Source organism: Microtus oregoni, unplaced genomic scaffold (genome assembly GCF_018167655.1).
Source record: "Microtus oregoni isolate MIOR12 unplaced genomic scaffold, Mior012 000050F_012, whole genome shotgun sequence".
Classification (NCBI taxonomy): Eukaryota; Metazoa; Chordata; class Mammalia; order Rodentia; family Cricetidae; genus Microtus; species Microtus oregoni.
The window spans coordinates 29,151-50,865 of NW_024543236.1; the positions used below are offsets into that span (position 1 = coordinate 29,151).

At 41.3% G+C, this 21,715-nt stretch overlaps 1 long non-coding RNA gene and 1 other non-coding gene across 2 annotated transcripts; both read right to left on the reverse strand.

The window, feature by feature from the left end:
- Positions 1-5,146: 5,146 nt before the first annotated feature.
- On the reverse strand, positions 5,147-8,427 carry LOC121436962. Its single transcript, XR_005972883.1, has 4 exons — positions 8,370-8,427; positions 6,144-6,181; positions 5,464-5,570; positions 5,147-5,213 (listed from the first exon to the last, which is right to left on the reverse strand). It is a non-coding gene; the product is annotated as an uncharacterized LOC121436962 (long non-coding RNA).
- A 457-nt stretch (positions 8,428-8,884) lies between these two features.
- Positions 8,885-8,956, reverse strand: Trnaa-cgc. The gene has a single exon. It is a non-coding gene; the product is annotated as a tRNA-Ala (tRNA).
- Positions 8,957-21,715: the final 12,759 nt, after the last annotated feature.

Below are 21,715 nucleotides of genomic sequence, written 5' to 3' on the forward strand. Positions count from 1 at the left end.
TACTAGAAACAAGGGCTCATGTCAGCTTCTTGTCAACATTCTGCGTCTTCTCTCTGCAGTCCTGCTGTTCTTCTCATAGAAGAGACCTGACATTGATAGGCAGAGGACACAAAGTATCACTGACAAGAAGCATTTGCTTTTGGCTTTCTTCCCAGGGGTGGTCAGATAATCCAGAATTCTAGACAGATAACAAATGAAGAGCAGGTCCTCTTGAATGTACTCCCACGGGCATGTTATGGGATAATTTAAGCATCACAGTATATAATGATGACAAAGGAGTACTCCTTTAAGAAATGGGTGTTTCTGAGTAGACACAAACGCATGAGTAAATCCATTAATAAACAAAAGATAAAAGGGAAACTTTACTCAAAGACAAGCAATGCTTGTATACTAGTAACTGCACAGGGAAGTAGGTATCAGAGCAACACTTAGCAGGCGTCATGGTTATAATAAACATGGAAAGAACCATACATAAAACACCCCCTCTGTACAAGTCCACAGCAACACTGCTAAAATCTGCATGACTGGATGGGAAAACAAGAGGGAAAACACACGAGTACTAACCTCTTCCTTTTTGTGTTGGGGAAAATAATATTAGATATTTTGAAAATAATTACCTAAGTATTCTTCATAATACAAACCTTTCTGGAGTTACACATACATACCTAACTCTTCACATGTATCCCCTTCTTTCTCTCCACCGTGATCTCAGCACCTCCCTGATGGAGCTAGCTGGGAGGTAAAGGACTATCTCTATGATTCCAAAGATGCCATTGGGGCAAACCTTTGACCTGTGGCTGCCTTAGAAATTTTCCCCCAAACTGGGTGTTGGACATTTGTTTCTGTTCTCATAATTCACTTGCAACTTCAAAGTACTGAATTTTAAACACAGCAAATATATGTTTGCATCAAAGACATTTTCATCATAGAGAATGTAATTAAATATTTTAACCTAAAAGATTCATCAATAACTCTGTCTAAATTTAACACAGACAGCTGACCACAGTGAAATGAATGTGTGGAGGCTGTAATTTAAAATCCCTGTCACTGGAGATAGCATCAGGAAATATGAAATAATTAGGAAAACCCTGCCCACTTCTCTGTAGTGCCTAGACACTGAATGGGACAACTCATTGCTGAGAGTAAAGATGTATAGATTCATCGACTGTGGCGATATTTTGTTTCTTCCATGACAATAAAGCTTGCCTGAGAATCAGTGTGTACAGATAGCCACTAGTTAGCCACAGAAGACAGGCAGTGTTGGAACTCACCTTTCCCAACACTTAAGAAACAGAACTCTGTGAGTTCAAGGCCATCCTGGTCTACATTAGATTGATCCAGTCTAAAAAAGAAACAGATTCAGGCAGTGGTGACTCACATCTTTCATCAAAGTGCTTTGGTGTCACACACCTTTAATCCCAGCACGAGGGAGATGGAGAATGAAAGGAATGTGGCTGGGAAAAGAGAGGAATATAAGGTGGGAGGAGATAGGAGATCCAGGCAGTCAGTCTGAGGTCTTGTAGAGACAGGATGCTCCATTTGGTCTGAGGATTTTGTCGAGGAAAGATCTAGTGTCTGGCTGCTCTGCTGTTCTGATCTTATAGCTCCAACCACTTAATATCTGACTCCAGATTTTATTATTAAGACCAATTAGAACTCACGCTACAATCATCTTCATGCAATGGAAGATACAGGTGTCTGTTCTCCTCATACAGTCCTATAGATCCAGTGCAATACCAACAGAACTCTAACAGACTTTTCATAAACTAATGGGCTTATCCTGAAACTCACAGTGAATATGAAGAACCCCAGCTTGAAACAACCTTATAAAGGAACAAACTTGGAGGATGAACACCTGACTTCCAAACTCCTTATAAACCTAGAGAAATGTAGACAGCGTGCCTGATTGGAAATGACAATAAGACAGAAAAGAATATGAAGGGGACAGAAGTGTCACACATGTGTGAGGGGACACCTTTAGCAAAGACTCAAAGACACTTCAGTGAAGCAGGCATATGCTCTTCACCGAGGATTTCTGGGACTCTTGGTGGTGGTAGGGAGGTACAGCCCAGCACAGTGACCAGCAGCCTGAGGATAACCCTGTCGCTTTGATGACCTTGACCCTGGTAAAGATGAATCTAGGAAGCAGTAAAGAATTTCAGAAACAGCCAGGATGAAGCAAAGGTTGTGAGCTTATTAATCCTGTGGATAGAAGCTCACACAGAATAAGGATGGCTCCTGCATGATGGCCTGAGAGTGGACTGGAGAGAGACTTGAGATTAGGTGTCATTGCAAAGGGTATGTGAGGTGGGCAGGGAGGGAGGTACAGTGGGAGAGGGAGAAATGGGAGGATTTTTATGGCTCTAAAGTTACATTGCTGAAAGAATGTAATTCAGAAAATTTCAAGATTAAATTACATTAAAGCCTATATTCAGGTTTTTAAATTAACTATAAGAATATTTTTACTCTTTAAATGGGTTCTATTTTTCCATTAGGAAAAAAATATTCAATAGGTTATTAAAAAGTAAAAAATGAAACTAAAAAGCAATGCTTTTAAATGTGCTTATTCCTTTTAAAGTTTCTTTCAGTAAATTAAATTGTAAGGTGATTATGTGACTTAGGCGATAGAATAGAGTGCTATCATCATCCATCTCAAGGCTACAAGTATTCTGCCCCTAAGAAAGCATAACTGCGTTTTTTATTTTCTGCTTTTGAATGCTTTTCCACAGGGAAGTCTGTGCACCACGTGAGTACCTAATGCCCACAGACAGTACCAGACTTTATGAGATCTCTCGGAACTGGAGTTACAGACAGTTGTGAACCATCGGGTAGGTGTTGGGTATCAACCCTGGATCCTCTGGAAGACATCCAGTGATATTAAAGAATGAACCCTATCTTCAGACTCTAGTTTATTTGTTGTTATTTTTAAACATTATTTGGGATGTCTTTAGGAATAGTTGCATCATATCTGCAGGTAATTTTGGCTCTATCAGTTGGCTTGAGGTCTCTTGAATGTCAGGAAAATGTAAAAATGATTACAGGGTGAGGGGCTGTGTGTTCCCTCTCATATCCCCTTCAATGCCCTGTCTTTCTGTCTTATTTTGGGACAAGCAGACCTCCCCATGCACAAATATAAATATAGACAATCGTATATCGCAGGATACAAAAGTCAATCGAGAATGAACAAATGATCTACACAGGACTAGAGAGACATCTCAAAAGTTAAGAGTGCCTTTTGCTATTGCAGAGGACCTGACTTCAGTTTCCAGCACCCATATGGTGGGTGACAGATGTCTGTAACTCCAGATCCAGGGGAACTGACAGTCTCTTCTGGTCTCAGTGGGCATCTGCACTCAAACGTGTATTTGGCACACACAGACATACAGGCAGACCCTCAGTAAATAGGGAAAATAAACCTAAAAGAAGTCCAAATTACAACCTAAACATGAATCTTGTAGCAGAATACAATTGGATGTTCAGGTTCATGAATTACAAACAAACTTCTTAGATATGGCAAACCCCCTTTCATTAAATGAAGAACTGGAGTGTTATGAATTCCATAAAGTGAGAAAATATCTATTCTTCCAAATATATGATAGAAACATATTTTTCTTACCTGGGAAAATGAATGTGGGAAATTGTATATCAGATGACAGTCTTCTTTTATCCAGAATACAGAAAGCTTCTAAAGGAGACACTAAGAAAATAGACAATTCAGGAAATAAAACTTGACCAGAAGGGTGAGTAGATGCTCCACTCAGAGAAACATACAGCAGCAACATCCTTAACACTTAGGGAAGAGAGACAGGTTGTAGTAATAAGGGCGGCGGGGCTGCGTCCCCGGCACCCGGCCGCCCCCACGGCTAGCTTTATCCAAAATAATTACACGGAAACTGTATTCATTTAAACACTGCTTGGCCCTTTAGTCCTAGACCTTACTGGCTAATTCTGTTATCCCGATCAACCCATCTCTAATAATCTGTGAGCACCGGTCTTACCGGGAAGATTCTAGGTCGGAGCTTCATCTCGTGTGTCTGCCCAGGAGCGGGGCATGGCGTCTCTCTGAGGCTTCTGCCCCCGAGAGGAGAGCTGTGGAGTCTGAGCTCACTTCCTCTTCCTCCCAGCGTTCTGTTCTGTTTACTCCTCCCACCTATCTTCTAACCAATAAAATGGGCCAAGGCAGTTCCTTTATTAGCCAATGACCTTCCTCCATCAACAGGTGACTCTGAGGGGACTCTAGACAACCCCATAAAATACTCAGAAATAAAGACTTGTCATACAAAGACCTGGCAAGTTTGTGGAGGATGACTCTCCCATACCCACTGCTGGTGGCCATGGAAAACAGGATGATAACTTGGAAAAATCTTTTTCTGTTTCTTCATATGTTAATTGTCATCTGGCCATCACAACCCAAATATATAACCTGGAGAAAGAGGACATATTTTCTTTTAAAGACTTATTTATTTCAGTTCACAACAGCTTTATATACAAGACACTGAAATTGAAAACAACCTCAGCAACAGGCAACAGGCAAAGACACATTTCCCAAAACCAGCATGGCAGTTTTCAACTGTTAACTCCAGTGCCAAGGGATTCAATATCCTCTCTTGGCTTCCATGGGCAACAGGCATGCATGCGCTCTTCATACCTATATGTAGGCAAGCATATATACACATGAAATAAACTAAATTATAAAACTTGCCGTGTAGCTATACAATGCTACACTATTTAATATTAAGAATGAACAATTATCATGGGCAACAAAAGAGATAAATTTAAACATATATTCAAGATGAATGAAGGCCAGATGTCTCTAAACTCTGGTTCTATCCTAATACATTCCAGCATATATAAATTTGTCTATAATATCAGATTGTTGTATTTTTCTGCAGACAGGGTTGGGCAGTGGTTGGGTATGAGAACCTAAGTATCATAAAGAAACTTTATGGATTGGTAAATAATAATGAAACTTATACCTACCTGAGTATAAGAAGATGTCTATTGTCATTATGGGGAAAAGTGGAAAAATACAAATTACGTTTTATATTTGGTGACTTGGACTTCAGAGATTGCCCCATGGTTAACAGGACTTGCTGTTCTTACAGAAGACCTGGGCTGGGTTCTCAGCACTCACTTGCTGGCCCACAATGGACTGCATATCTGTTTCTAGGGGAAACAACACCCCTTTCTGTCCAAAGCAGCACACCCTGATCCTGAAACCAGAGCAAAAGAAACATACACTGACCCTGAGACTAGAATCAATTCACTGGCCCTGAAACCAGAGCCCAACGTTTTAAAAAGGCCAGTGAAATAAACACACTTTGCCCCTGAAACCAAAGCCACAGAAACACACTCTTCCACTTACCAATTCAGCAAAACAAACTAACCAATCTCTCAGCATAAAAGGAACCAATCCCAGAGCAGGAAAACAAGCTAATCACTGAGCATGAAACCACCCTGTACCTGTTCAGTTGGTAGCTGCCTTTCACACTCTTGCAGGGTCAGCCACCTCCTGGACTCTTCCCTCCCAGTGAATCTCTTGAATGAGGCTTGGGTAAGACCTTCTTTGCCTAAGAAGAACAGAGAAGCAATGACTTCAACTGGAGCCAAGCGGAGGAGAGGGGAGCAGAACTGGAAAAGTTTCTCTTAGCAGAGCAGAGTTGTTACTCTTCTGAGGATCTAAGCAGAGCTGTAACAACCTGGCTGGGGTAACCCTCCCCTACCAGAGCAGAGCTGTTAATTTGGGGCAAACTTTCCCTGAAGCAGGGCTGTGAGCTCCTAAGCTTAAGGTGAATTTGCGGTATTCATTGATGCCATCTTAAATGGATTCCTCTAGCCAATACTGGGACAAATGGAGCATGGAAATAGAGAACGGCAATAGATGAAAACAGTTTAGGAAAATGGGTGTTGAGCCATACTGATATAAGTCAGCACATGAGTAAAGAAATATGGAGATAAGTAAGCAGTGTACTACACACCAGGTAATCATTGAAGAGGACCAGGAGAATTATAACACATAACCTATCACAGCAGTAAGTGATTAACTAACATTCACACATATATATCCAGGGAGATATCTGCACAAGCATGAGTATATACACAACACACACTAACAATTGTCAATGTAAACACACAGCTCTCACCTCGAAGGAAGAAGTGAGTTCATTCTGGAATCAAATATCTGTGAATAAACATGATTGAGACAGGTTTATGTTAGTACAAATTGCATGTTACAATGTGGAAACAGTTTCATGAAGTTTTTATAATAACAGAATGAAGAAACTATAGACTCTCCTTCAGTGCATTGGAGATAATATTAAGTAGACTATTATGGTAAAGCAGAGAAACCTCAGCTACTAGCTGCTATGTGATGACACACAGTACTTTGACTCGCAGAAGCTTAGAGCTTTGTTAAGGAGACATATTCTGATATTTTAAATGTCAGGTCCAACGTCATCTGTTAGTGACAAGGTGTTAGGTAAGTCCAACACAGGGGGCCCAAGGCGTGGCTACTCATGGGCTCAAGAGAACACAAAGGAAACTGTAATTAGGCATTGGGACTGCGACTTCCACCATCTCCATATCACTGCAGGTCTAAGAGTCAATCAACCAGGCTTTGCAGACCAGCCTCTGCCAAGGAATTCCTGTACACACACACACAGACACCTCTCATTCTCACTCTCCTAGCTTCCTGGTATTTACTGAGAGCTCAAGGGGTACAATCACGTTACAACAGACTCATCTCTGACCACACACAGGATGGTGAGAGCTACTAAATTATGTGGTCTGAATGAGATTCCTGTGACGATGGCCATGGATTTGTCTCTGGGACATTTCTCTCATTTGTTTCAGACTGTCAATAATAACCTGTAAATGCCGATAAGAATTTAACGACAAACTGCATTACACATCAAATAACGTTTTCATCATGGGATAATCCATGCTTTCAACAAAAAATATCCTTTGTAAGTTTCATTGACACTTGTTTCCTGACAGTTTACAGAAGATTTAATAATTTGTTCACAGAAAAAACAATATGTATAAATTTGTTTAAAAAATAATAGCAGTTATAGATGAATCAAAAAGTACAAATATTTGTGCATTATCCCGACAGATAGATCCATAGTGCTGATAGGCCGAGAGATTTCCAAACATTGCTGAATTGGAGACAACCTGTCTTAATGAAGGACAACTATGTTCGCGGCTCAAACAATTCATTATTAGTAAGATTTCTGTTGATTCAAAACTGAGCTACAGATTGGATGCACTAACAACAAAATAGCACTTATTCTTTTTAAAAATTGAGTGGATAACTCTAAACATTGTAGACTAAATATATAGCTTGTGTAAACCTTAGAAACAGACAAATGTTAGAGAACAGCATTGCCTGATAGGAGACCTCTGTTTGAACCTACAGTAATTGGACCAGCATGCTATTGAATCAAAGTTGGCAAGAAAAAGTCCAAAACCAACATTCCACGCTCACATCCACACATTTGCAGACCACTGCCTATATCGAGTCAACATTTTTCCTGTACCTGATGCTGGCATCAAGCTTGTGTGTAGTGCGTGTAGTGTGTGCTGAGAAGAACTGACCATACTCCTGCTGCAGCCTCCCAGGCACTGGGATTACTGGCATATGTACCATGATTGGATAATTGGAGAACTGATGTTTCACAAATAAACAAGGCAATTTGATGCATAAAGATGGCCTTTCAGGAAGCAATACTGAGGCAAGTGTATATCCATACCCACAAATATAAACAAGGACCTACATCGTATCATATGTGAAGACCATTCAAAATAAATTACGGATGTAAAAATATAAAAATCAGCCTATAAATGTCAAACAGAACACAAGAAGAAAATCCCTGTCACTGAGTGCCAGGCAAAGATTTCGCAGACAAGACACCGAATAAAAACCGTAATTGAAGAACTAGAGAAGGTGGGATCTTACAATTGAAAATCTCCCGCTCTTCCAAAGACATGGATGAGAATTGAGATGATAAGTCTGAGGCTAGGAGAAAAGTTAGAAATACACATATCTGATAAAACATTTCTAACATTTCTATGAAACATACGGAAAACCTCAAATGTCAGCGAGCAATCTCACGCACAGAGTGGGAAGTCGGGATCACAGAGTGCTCATTTGGCCTCATTTCCCTCCTGCTCACTCTCCGACAACTCCCCTCCTGGACAATGGCTCCAGCACAGCCCTGTACAGAACAGCACAGGAGGAGGCAGAATGGTCCCAAGTCTCTCTCCTTCCGGAGAAACACAGGCTGCAAACCCCGAGGTAGGAGTGGTCCTACTTGGGTCTGGAATCCCTGCATCTGCCTCCCAACCCTCAGAAAGATTCTGGTGCTCACCTCCGGGAATCCATAAGCTCAACTCAGTCCAAACACCAGGAACTGAATGCTCCTTTCCAGGACATCGTCAGGTCGCCATTTGAAAAGAGTCGCCATAATGACCCCGGTTTCTATGACAACCGCAATGCTGCCTCCCCCTTTAGTAACCAGGAATGGCTCAGCCCAGCCCTCCCTTACTTCCTCTCAAAGGAAGAACTCTTCACCCTTGTTTTCACCCAAGAAAGCATACCCATTAGAGAAACTGTCCCCACTACGAATGCAGAGCTTTTCTTTTTTTTTCCGCTCTGTGAACAAAGCATATCCCTAAAAGCCCGACCACATTGTACTCACCAGACCATGGTGGTATCTATGGAAATGTCGTCACAAAGATGAACATTGCTGTCACGGTGACAAATGAGCAATTTTATCCAATAATTAGCTATGCATATATAACCTCATCACGGGACTTTAAATTCTGGGACACCTTGTACAGAAACATCCTGAAAAAAGAAAATCAAAGGTTAAAAGTATTGTTTTGGAGATGCCGGGGCTCAAACCCGGGGCCTCATATATGCGAAACATGTGCTCTACCTCTGAGCTACATCCCCACACCTGGTAACAGCTTCATCAAAGCCCTTGTGAAGTCAGAGGAACCGCGCCAACGTTCAGAGTCTCTGCAAAGGGTCTGCATCAGGTCCTTTGAGCATACTGGATTCCAGGTTGAGTTTAGTGCTTTGATAGGATTCTTGGGACATTTGTTGCATGAGAAAACAATCTATTTTCAATCAAAGGAAAAATAATAACAATAAAAATAATAACAACAACAATTATAAGAACAAACCTTATATTCTTTGAAGCATGGTAAGCTAACAATGAAGGATACTTTGAATTACTCAGTCCCATCAATTTTACTTCAACTTTACCTGCAGGTGGTTCAACATGCCAGTATCATGGGGAATTAATAATAATATGTTGCTGATATGCGGTCATATTTGAGAGTATGGGTAGCTTCCTGAAACCCTCTCTAGCATACCTCCTTTCTCTTTTAAAAGACGCCTTAGTTTCCGGGCTTGAAAGGCAGTTTTTATAATCTTGGTCAGGCTGCTCATTTTGTTTCTTAACGTTGCCAATACTGTCCATCACTCCATTTACGGCAATAACTAAATGTGCGGTAGCTATTGGTTCACAAAACCCTAAGGTGCTGTCACTTTCTGCATGTTTATGTATCTCACTGCATGCTTTGTAAGTTTCAAAAATGAGAGGTTTTCTGAAATATGTCCTCTTTTCATACATCACCTAGTATATGTCTCAATATACAAAATCATTAAATAAATATTTCATGTATGTTCAGATGAGTTAGAAAAGTGAGTATTTTTAAAAAGAAAACAATCTATTTTTTTCATTTACATACCATCCAAGTTTCTATTCCCTCTCCTCAGCCCATTCCCTCTTCTTACCCGTCCCCCCAACCTTCATCTACTCCTCAGAGAAGGCAAGGCACATTGCCCAGAGGAATTAATACCTGGGGCTTTAATTTAATTCATTGGTCCATGTGTCTGCTTTTATGCCAATACCAAACTGTTTTTATCACTACAGCGCTATGGTGAAGTTTTAATTCAGGGATGGTGATGCCTCTGGAAGTTCCTTTATTGTACAGGATTGTTTTAACTATTGTAATTTTTTTTTCACATGAAGTTGAATATTGTTCTATTAGTCTGTGAGCAATTGTGTTTGGATTTTGATGGGCATTTCTTTGAATCTCTAGAATGTTTTTGGTAAGATTGCCATTTATATTATGTTGGTCCTACCTATGCAAGAGCATCCATGAGCGTGGGAGATCTTTCCATTTTCTGATATCTTCTTCAGTTTCTTTCTTTAGAGACTTAAAGTTCTTGTCATATAGGTGTTTCAGTTGCTTAGTTATAGCTACCCCAAGATAATTTATATTTGTGGCTCTTGCAAAAAGGGATGTTTCTGTGAGTTCTTTCTCTTTATTTTATCATTTCTATATAGGAGGGCTACTGATTGTTTTGTGTTGATCTTGTATCCTGCCACATTACTGAAGGTGTTTATCTGCTGTAGGAGTTCTCTGGTAGAGTTTTTGTGGTCACTTATATGTACTATCATATCATCTGCAAATAATGAAAGTTTGACTTTTCTTCCTTTCCAATTTGTATCCCTTGATCTCCTTTTGTTGTCTTATTGCTCTAGCTAGGTCAACTAATACTATATTGAAAAGATACGGAGGGAGTGGACATCCTTGTATTCTTCCTAATTTTAGTGGAATCACTTTGAGTTTCTCTCCGTGTAATTTGATGCTGGCTGTTGGCTTGCTGTAAATTGTTTTTATTGTGTTTAGATAGGTTCCTTGTATCCTGATCTCTTCAATACTTGTACTCCAGATGGGACTCAAACTACCTCATATTCCACATATAGCACTTGGGGCATATACCCCAAGGACACTTCAACCTCCCAGAAGGTCACTAGCTATTCCATGTTCATTTCCACTCTATTCCCAATAGCCCAAAATTAGAAACAACCTAGATGTCTCACAATATAATAATGGATAAAGAAAATGCTGTCCACTTATATAATAGAGTATTATTGTTATTTCAGAAAAAAAGACATCATGATATTTGCAGGTTAAATGATGGAACTAGAAAAAAAATTCTGAGTGAGGTAACCCAGACTCAGAAAGACAAACATAGTATGCACTCACTTCTAAGTGTATATTAGATGTAAAGCAAAGGGTAACCAGGCTGCCATCCAGAGCTCCAGAGAAGCTAGGTAACAAGGAAGCCCCAAGGAGGGATGCATGGATCGCCTTGGGAAGGGGAATTAGATGAAATCCCCTGGGTAAACTGGGGGTGAGGAGGTGGTGAAGGAGAGGCAATAGGGAAGGAGAACATGAGGGAACAGGATGGTCATAGAGAATGAAGTGGGAAAGCAATGTAAGAGGGAACTTGATAGAGAGAGTCACTATGGTTTTAGGGAGAAACCTGGTGCTAGGGAAATTCCCAAGAATCCACAAGGATGATCCCAGCTAAGATTCCTAGCAGTAGTGGAAAGGGTTCCTGAACCGGCCTTCCCCTATTATCAGATTGGTGACTACCCCAACTATCATTATAGAGGCTTCTCCAGTAATTGATGGACTCAGATGGGCCTTCTGTATGTGGAGAGATAGTTGTGAAGTTTGGACTATCTGAGGGGGCCCCCATCAGTGGGATCAGGTTCTATCCTTGGTGCTCAGCCTTGTTTGTTGGTGCCCATTCTCTGTGTTGAGATGTGATGCTATCCTTAATGCAGGAAAGAGGGACTTGGTACTGCCCCAAATTAATGTGCCCTTACCCCTCGGGAGGAGTAGAGAAGGTGTGGGCTGCTGTGGGGAGGCATGGGGAGTGTGAGCAGAGGTGGGAGGCAGAACTGTGGTTGGAATGTAAAATGAAATTTAAAAAACAAATTGATCAATTTAAAAAACAATAGAACCCACCCCCCCAAATCCTCTTAGCCAAGACTGGTGGTTCATGCCTACAATCTCAGCACTTAGCACGTGGAGAAAATAGAATGCAAGATACAATAATAAACATTATTCTTTATTTTTGTTTTATTATATTTTATTTTGTTGTGGTTTGTTGTTATATCTTAGAAGCCTGTTTTTTAAAATGAGAGACAGAAAGGAAGTGGACCTGGATGAAAGAGACTGGGTGGAGCTGGGAGGAGTAGAGAAAGGGAGTCAGGAGAAATTGTATTCAGATTATAGTGAACTTGAAAAGAATCTGTTTTCAATAAAGGGGGTGGAGAAAAGTTTTAAAAAGAGAAGATCATTGTAGGACTTCATATTAGAGGAAACTTATTTAAGTTTCTGTGCTAAATGATAAAGTGCATATAAATATATATCTATATCTCATGCAACATGTGGAATATATCATACCTGAAAATACGGTTGCTATTTATCTGACAGTGCTGGTGAACATGGTGCATCTCACTGTGCACTTCTTATTTCTAGGTTTCATGCTGAATGTGAAGAGACAAAGAGAAGACAGATATATGTAGCTGAGTCCCAAACTTTGCCTCATCGGTACCCTCCTGAGCCCACGTAAGCATGCACAGAGGCAGAACCTTTCCCTGCCCCTCTAACAACAGCCAAGGCAATGAACAGAGGCTGCTTTGTAATAAGGCATTTTCTTTTGATGCTTTCCTCCCTTTAGCAGGGCAGGGTTCTGGGAAGATAGCAAAGGAGGGAAAGAGGAGAAGGGGGAAGGGAGGGAGAAAGAGAGAGAAGGGGGTGTGGAGAGGGAGACAGTGGGAAGAGTCAGGCTTCCAGCTAGAGTCAATTTACCACACCAAACAGCCTGGGAACCCTTTGGGACTAAGAGGTTATCTGGGTTGTTGGTGCATATTTTGAGTGTATTCACTCTTGATTTTAGCTCCATTGTAGCCAGGCCTACATTTTCCTCTAGCTTCATGTGCAGAGATTTCCAGGGCCAGTCCTTTTCCATTAGCTGAACTCAGTTTGCCCATCTGTATACTGGGACTCTGCCTTCTAATCTTGGCTCTCAGTGCCCTTTTCAGCAGGCTATGCTTTTGTTTATGAGTAGGTTATTCTTCTACCCCGATCTGTCTGCTCACGCTAGATATGGGCCATGTTGTATCTGCTCCTGTACTCAGCCTCATGGTTCTTTCGTGAGGCCCTCCATTTGCGCTCTTTAGACTGGGGAGGGGAGTCCCTGCTAAGTCTTTATTCTTACTAAGTGCCTGTTGTATGCCAGGTGCTGTCTTCCATGTTACCAACTCCTCTTGGCCGCACTTGTTATAGATCTGCTTGGATTAAATGCCCCTTCTCCACCGAGTTTTCTGTGGCAGGAGTGGCACCTTTCTCTTGGTGTTCTTTCTCCTCTACCTAACCTCAACAGAGCAATGTGCTGCTAATCCCCTTCTCAATTGTCTGTAACTAGGTCTCTGACGTCAACATTCAAGTCTGCATCATTTCCAGAACATGGGAGACATACCTCCTCTTGGTACCATGCAGACTTAGGCCTGTAGTGAGGCTTTCCCTTCCAAACCTTTCCTGCCCTTTCTGGAGACTAGGACAATACTCCGTGCTTTCCACTGCCCTCCACTCTGCCTCAGCCAATGGATCCTGAATAAATAGCTGCGGTGGATTTAGGAGGTTGCCGGGGCAGTGGGCCTCTGCCTGTGTTTAACAGTACCTGAACACACTTTTTTAAAAAAAAAAAAAAAAATGGAGAGCTCACCATCAGATTCAGACTCCTTCCCATCTATTGGGAAATTCTTCCTTTAAAGGAGCTGAAGTCTATCTCTGAGACCGGGAGTCATACGTAGTCAGCTAAAGAAAGCTCCTGGACACCAGGCAAGGCACCCACCCCCTCAGCTATAGGAATTGTATCCAGAGTCAGATGATCAGCTCCAAGCGATATAGAAATTGAATAAAGGGTTGGATCCTCTGATTTGACTCAACAGTCCTGGTCATTGCCTATGGACCTTCCCGACCTTAGACTACGGAATATGGTGGCTGAGGCCATTACTCTAGTCTTCCCAATGCTGACCACCTATCTGCAGGCTGTTCGTGGCTAGTTTCTGGAACAGAAGCATCTGACCCTGAAACTTTGGTGTTTAGCTCCTCTACCACTATGCCTTCATTCCACGTCCCCTCATTCCTCCCTGTTCTGATTGGTGTGAAAGGAAAGGCAGATGACATTAATGCCCACTATGTGACAGATACTTTCTTACATGCTAGCTACTATGTCTCATAATGCTGTGCAAGCATGTAGCATTGTTATTCACATATGATGAACATAGTAACTGAGACCTGAAGCAGTGGAGGTATAATTTTAGTTTTGCATTGCTCTGGTTATGGTAGCAAGCTTAAAAGGGCAGGTTTTTTTTAATATTTATTTATTTATTATGTATACAATATTCTGTCCGTGTGTATGTCTGCAGGCCAGAAGAGGGCACCAGACCTCATTACAGATGGTTGTGAGCCACCATGTAGTTGCTGGGAATTGAACTCAGTACCTTTGGAAGAGCAGGCAATGCTCTTAACCACTGAGCCATCTCTCCAGCCCCAAAAGGGCAGGTTTTAAAGCCAGATTTCATGAATTTGAATCTCAGCCCTTCCACTTCACAGCAGTGTGACTGTGACCAAGTTACTCAACCTCTCTGAATCTCCGTGTTCTTACTTCTAAAATGGTAGTAATTATGTTAACAATTTAAGAAACATTGTGATGACAGACTATATATAACACCAAAGGCCCAAGTTGTTAACATTGAATATCATATCAAGGATTTCTTATAACTATTATTGTGTTAATTTTTCTTGCTAGAATTTATTGAACCCCCCATTAAAGACTGGGTATGCTAGGCATTCTGCATTTAAGATGGTCCCTGACCTTAAACCAAGTGTGGTGGCTCATGTTTGTAATATCAGACTATGGGAGGATGAGGCGGAAAGATTGCACGAGTTCAAGGCATATCTGGGAGGCAGCGTGTAAGCCTGCATCAAAATAAAAAATGCGTAAGGATCTTAAATTTTGTTAGTTACACAAATGCTTCCTTTTTCTTGAAGAGAAGCTCAGGACTCAGGTCTCAGAATTGCCTAGCCTGAGGTTTCCAGCTCTGAGTAGTACAATCATTTCTGCAACTGGAACCACAGCTTGGTGGGATTGTGGGAAATGCGAATAAGGCAAATTGTCTTTATTAAAGGGTTAAATAAGACAAAGTCTTTTTTTTTTAATAATAGAGAATCCACTTGAAAAAAATTGAAATTTCCCCCGGGCCAGCACTTCTTCAAATCAAAATGTGTGTTCCACGATGCATGGTATTCTCAGAATTTGTGCTTCAATTACCAGCTAAGCCATTCAAGTTACCCAAGTGGATAATCATGTCAGGCCCAGCTCTGACCCCTCAGGCTAAGGCACAGGCTCCCTTTTGTGGTAGAAATAAAAACCAAAAACCAAATGGGATTCTGCTCAGTGTTCTTGACTTTGATTGGGCACGGCTATGTGCCATTCTGCGCAAGTCAAACTTCTTGCCTTGCTAAAATGGCTTTGTGATTATTTTCTTGAGACTCCAGACCTAGTTCTATTTCTTTTCTTTTCTTTCTTTCTCTTTTTGTTTTTATTTATTTGTTTGTGTGAGGGTTTGTTGTTGTAGTTGTTGTTGTTTGAGACAGGGTATCTCTGTGTAACATCCAGACTTATTTCTAAGAAGAGTAAGGCCTACATCCTTACAGTCCTGCCCAAGAAGAGTTTAAAACAGTTCATAGCTGTCAGTCTCTATTTCTTTCCAGTGAATTTATCAGTCCCTTGAATTAGAAAAGGGTATGGATTTGGAGAGGATAGTGATGGGAGTGTATGAATCCGTGTTCTGAGAGCAAGGAAGATGCAGGATCTGCCTATGAAAAGCCTTGAGATATTCTGTTCTCAAGGAACCCATGTCTGAAAGTGACACCCACTTCTGTTCCTCGCTTCATTGAGTCTGAAGGTGGTCCAAGCTCTTTGTTAAGAGCTCTCATGTGAGGAAGGAGCCTGAGCTTCTTCTGAGTTACTGTGAAAGTAGCCCTGTTGTAGACCTGGACGTCCCATTCCGTGGAGAGACTTGACAGAATCTTCCTTTGTATCTTTCTCTTGAAGCCACAACCCCCACTTTCTGAATTTCAAGGAGACTAATCCCTTGTCTTGGAGCTTGGTCCCATCCCAATATACAGGCAGTAAGATGGAGGACTCCTGGGTTTCTCCCTCTTTGTGCCAGTTCCTGTTGATCTCCACCAGGGATCTCTTCCCCGACTCTCCCAACTTTTCCAAGAATAAACCTTGGAACATGAAAGATTCCAGAAAACTAGGTGAGAAAGGCTCCCATTTAAACCTATAAGAAAGATTTAGGATGGGGAATATGGGATTTCCTTGGTGGAGTCTAGAACCTCTGGGTAAACCCAAGAGTATGAGCTTGGTGGGAGGACAAGGGATACCTTACCTCCAGGAAAAGAGGAGGCTTCGGTTCAACCTCCATTCCTGTACAGGTGACCCTGCAGTGGGAGTTGCTCAGTGCTTGCCATAGGACAAAGGATCCTTGAGAGGTACAAGCTTCTGGGCATAGCTCCTATGTTGGGGGTAGCTGCTGTAAGAATCCTATTCCTGACCTAGGAAAGGAGTTAACCTCTCCTGGTATTGGTCAGGAAAGCTTCTAGGGGACCTAACTTCCCAGAACATGTAGTAAGATGATTACAATTTGAGTTAATACTCCTTAGGAGGAGACAATGGGTCCCTGGCAGGGGGCTATTGAGATTATAGATCACATCTGATCTGAAGCAATCTACCACAGGATGGAACAGAAGAGATAGGGGCAGTATATCAGCTATCTGAGTCACCAAGAGAGTTATGAATTTGGGCCACAGTTAACCTAAAAGGGGCAAGGAACCACTCACAAACAGACAAGCTATGTGCTGTCCTCACCTTCACATGGCAGGAAGGTATTACTATACTTGTGTGACAAAAAGAAATGGATGCAATGCATAAAAGACTTAGCATGACATCAGCAAAGCACTGTGCTCAGGGATTTGTACTTAGCCTAGTCCCACTGCTGTGCAAGATGGACCTGAAGGTATCACAGGGAGTAGATCCAACTGTATGTGGGCTTAGATGGTGTGGAAACTGGATTGGAACCCATGTTATGGCACCTGGTTGGAGCTCATGCTTGTGAGAGTACTCTTTTCTTCTTGGTGGCTGTCAGGTAAAGAAGGACGTGGCCCACCTCCCCGTTTCCCCTTGCCCTTGAAGGCTCAAGGGTTATGAGCTCTGAGGGTTATTCTAACACCTCATCACTCACCTCTTTGCCCAGAAACTTGTCACCTCATTTGCCCTGAGGCCAAGACAGATGCAAGTTGTTGAACATTTCTGGGAAATGCTCAAGAACTGTCAGTGGCTCTGCTATGGATAAAAAGAGAGGGAAGAGGCTAGTAGCAGAAATAACAGCCACATCAGGAGTTAGACATTTAAAGTCTCAGGAAGCTCTGAACATAAAGAAATCCAGACATGATCTCAAGTCAGCCTGGGGTGTTATAAAGTCGTCTAACCTGGAAGAAGAGATAAGGTGTGTGGGTAAGGCTCAAATGCAGCCAGAAGTCATTACTTTACCAACTATGGACTTCTGAGATTCAACAAAGTACCCAAAGCAATCTATCATGAAGAGGAAAAGTCAAGTGCACTAACTACATAAGCCATCGGGACCTCAAGGTAGTCAGGAAATGGGGACAGAGGTGGGCCCTGTATGTCTAAGGTATCTAACAACACAGGCCACTCTCTTACTTAGACATTTTCTTTTTTTTTTGTTATTTTTGACTTATGTTTTTCTTTCTTCCTTTTATTTTTTGTGATTCTTAACAAAAAATAAAACTTGGAACCAAAAACATAATTCTTGATCATAATGTAACCTGTCTTTACCATACTAAAATAGGATTCTAATATAAGTTTTAGAATTTATTTATTAGTGGGCACAGTTTTAGAAGATCATAAATGACAGTAAACTAAAAATTACTGACTTTTCTAGTTGATTTTTCTGAAAGTCATATATCTATGCTTGGGAGCAAGTGAGTCAGTTGAAAAACTGGAAAGACAGGAAAGGGTTGTGTCTCAGTGAAAGATTGTGGGCTCATGCTGTCCAAGGTCCTGGGTCCAATTCTCAATATTAAGAAGTAAAAAGTAGAAGTAAGGTAGCAGAATATGGACAAAGACGAAGAAACTAAATTACAGAATTAATAAATTTTAAAGAAATAGGTTACTATAATGTAAAAAGTAAGTAAGGTCTAAGGTTGGAATAAAATTCAGATCATTATTTGACTAAGGACCTATTGTTTCCTCTGGGTGTGCTGAAAAGGGTCTATAATATATAATGCTAACAAAAGCTGTGAGGGAACTGAGGCAAGAGGATCATGAGTTCTGGGCCAGCCTATTATATGGTGACAAATGATCCTGTCACAAAACAGAAGAAAGTATCCAAAGTCAAACAACAAGCATATGTTGTTTTTATATTCTGAACCCATCAGGGGCTATCACAATGATGAACCTTGGGATGATCTTCAATACAGAAAAATTACTCAAAAGTTCATTATTCTTTGACTCATGAATATTTCAGACCAAGGAGGCTTGAAAGGCACCAAATAAAAAGGTATATCCCAGTCTAGAGTATCATATAAATGTCATCATCTGAGTAGAAAAGCTTTTAGATTTTAGTCTTAACAACCCCCAATTTCTGAGTCACAGATGGTCGTTTTACAATCTCTTCTTATCTTTCACATTATTGCTTACATCCTGTGAAAACAATAACTACTTTTAAAAAACTTGGCAATATCTCAAACCATTTTAGAATAAGGACAATGTATTGTTGCCATATGTGATCTTGTAAACAATCTTAATTGGGTTAAGAATGTAGCCTCAAACAATTTTTTTTCCTTTTTACCGATTTTATTGAGCTATACATTTTTTCCACCCCACTCCCTTTCTCTTTCCTCACGTTCAACCCTATTCTGCTCCCAATTTACTCAGGAAATCTTGTCTTTTACTACTACCCATGTAGATTAGATCTATGTAAGTCTCTCTTTGGGTCCTCATTGTTGTCTAGGTTCTCTGGGATTGTGATTTGTAGGTTGGTTTTCTTTGCTTTATGTTTAAAAACCACTTATGAGTGAGTACATATGATAATTGTCTTTCTGGATCTGTGTTGCCCCACTCAATATGATGTCTCTAGATCCATCCATTTGCCCACAAATTTCAAGGTGTCATTATTTTTCTCTGCTGTGTAGTACTCCATTGTTTAAATGTACCACATTTTCCTTATCCATTCTTTGGTTGAGGGGCATTTAGGCTGTTCCCAGGATCTGGCTATGACAAAAAAATACTGCTATGAACATAGTTGAGCACATGTCCTCGTGGCACGATTGAGCATCCTTTGGATATATACCCAAAAATGGTATTGCTGCGTCTTGAGCAGAGTTAGGAAGGGAAAACTAAACTGAATGCTGGGGAAAAGGAGGCTGATTAAGAAAGAAGTCATAGAGCCACCACCAGAAACAGCCATGCTGAAACTAATTCCTAGACTGTATCTGTCCCATAAAATCGATTCAATGAATCCTTGAATGGATTAAATAATAAATGGGTGGTCAGAGGAATGAATGAACCATTCACATTCTGAGCTTTACCTAGTCTCTAATCTCAGCTTTTCCACTTACCAACAGTGTGACCTTGAGAAACCTCCCCTTAGCCTCAATTTGTTGTATGTCTCACAGGGCTGATTTAAGAATTTTAATGAGATAATCTGTGTAAAGTGTTCAGCACAGTTCTTGGCATATAGGAAGAATAAGTGACATGTAAGATGATAATTACAAAGCTCTTTGTAAAAGTGCATACTTGAAAATATAAAAGATGGGTTCCTCAGCTATATCCTGACTGGGGTGACTGAACATGTCCTGCAAATCTTATACTTACTTTACAACTGAATAAAATCTCTCTCTCAACCCGCCCCCCCCCGTATATGTGTATACATACATACATACACACACATACATATATATCTCAGTTTGATTATTCATCTAACTATTGATGAATATCTAATCTAGTTTGATTCCATTTAACTTTTGTGAGTATAGTCACGGTGAACATGGATGTGCAAGTTCAGTGGAAAGCCCCAAAAGTGAATGGGTCACCCTGGGTACCCTACCAGCATAAGCAAAAAGGGGAACTCACCGAGAGGAAGTCATTGATCCAGTCTGGCAGAGAAGGTGCACAGGAAGGGTGTTTTCCAGCACGTGGGCCTGGGCCCTGTGCCTGCTGGAAAAACAGAACCTTTTGATAGGAAACTTCCATCTGTTAAGAAAAATCTTAAAACGATCCTCTCCACCCACGCAAAATAACTCCAATTAGACCAGATCACACCAAACCCAAGATGCTCACGTTTAATGACTGCAATGTTCTTGAGAGTTCCAGTGAGCCGAATTAAAGAATCCAACTTAAACAGGTCAGATACATCCCCCTCAATTCCCTCGTCCTTATTTTTTTTCCCTTAATTTAACTTTGTTCTTTGTTCTGACAATACCTTAAACAGGATAAGAGATACCAGATATTTCCATGCCATAGACACCGGCCAGAAGCAAACAGACCAACTATGCCAGGATGTGGCCAGCACATAGCTTTCTCAGATTCCAGCACACAGCCTTCTCAGGTTCCCCGCCCCCCAAGGATAATGCCCACAAATCAGCAGGAAGCAGTTTTGAGAATTCGCCACCCCAATTCCTTCTAACTGTGGTGTCTAATCTGCTGCTTTTTAATATAAGAAAGACCTTGGGAATATTTTTTGTCTCTTTAAGAGTCAAGCCACGCCCACTCCCTCCCCCATCCATGGAGGCAATCTGATCTTCAGCTTCCTGCTTGAGTGCATTCTCTTTTCCATCTTTCTCTCAGAGAGACAGCTTTGCTTCTGCCTCACTTCCCACTTCTCGGCTCCCCCTTCTCTCTCTCTCTCTCTCTCTCTCTCTCTCTCTCTCTCTCTCTCTCTCCCCTTCACCCTTTCCCCTACACAACCCCCTAAATAAACATTCAACCTCACTCTGCATGTCGTGTCTATCCATGTTTCTGTCTTCTGCCTGCCCGCCATGTGTCTCCCTGAATGGGACCAGCCATTGCTCAGGTACAAGAGTCCTGCTCTGCCTGGGGTCCACTGCCTGCTGACACATGGCCCACCACCACCGCTCTGAGACCAGCAGCTGTCTCTGCCTGGGAGGAGGGTGGGGAGACAGAGAGAGACCATGCAAAACCTGGGACCATATGTTAACTAGCTTGTGAGAGTGGTTCTGACCCTTCCTGGAGAGGGGTCAGGACTTGGCAGGCTTCCCCAAGGTGGAGTCTGAACCAAGGCAACTCCCAGGGGGAAGGGGCGTAGGATGGATGCCAGGGACTGGGATGCTGCTTCCAATTTTCCCAGACTCATTGGAAATAGGGGTGTTACAGGGCTGGGGTTTCACTTATGAACAATTATTCCACAAAAGACATCTGTAATTTGTTCATCAATGAGGAAGTTTAAAAACAAAGGGAATGCCTGTTCCTGATTACTGATTAACTCCGTACCTATTAACACTTAACTATCAGGTACAGACAAGAGCCCATCAGCAATTGTCATACATCTCTAGAAACACATAGGCTTACAAAAACAAAAAAACAAAAAAACAAAAAAAAACCCCACTAAAACCAAGACCGTTGGGCAATGTCGACGTTTATTCTTCAAAGGTTTTCCTAATTTTATGTTTTTTTTTTCTCCAACTCCTTTTCTTGTTGGGTGGCTAGGGAAAGAAAAATAGAAAA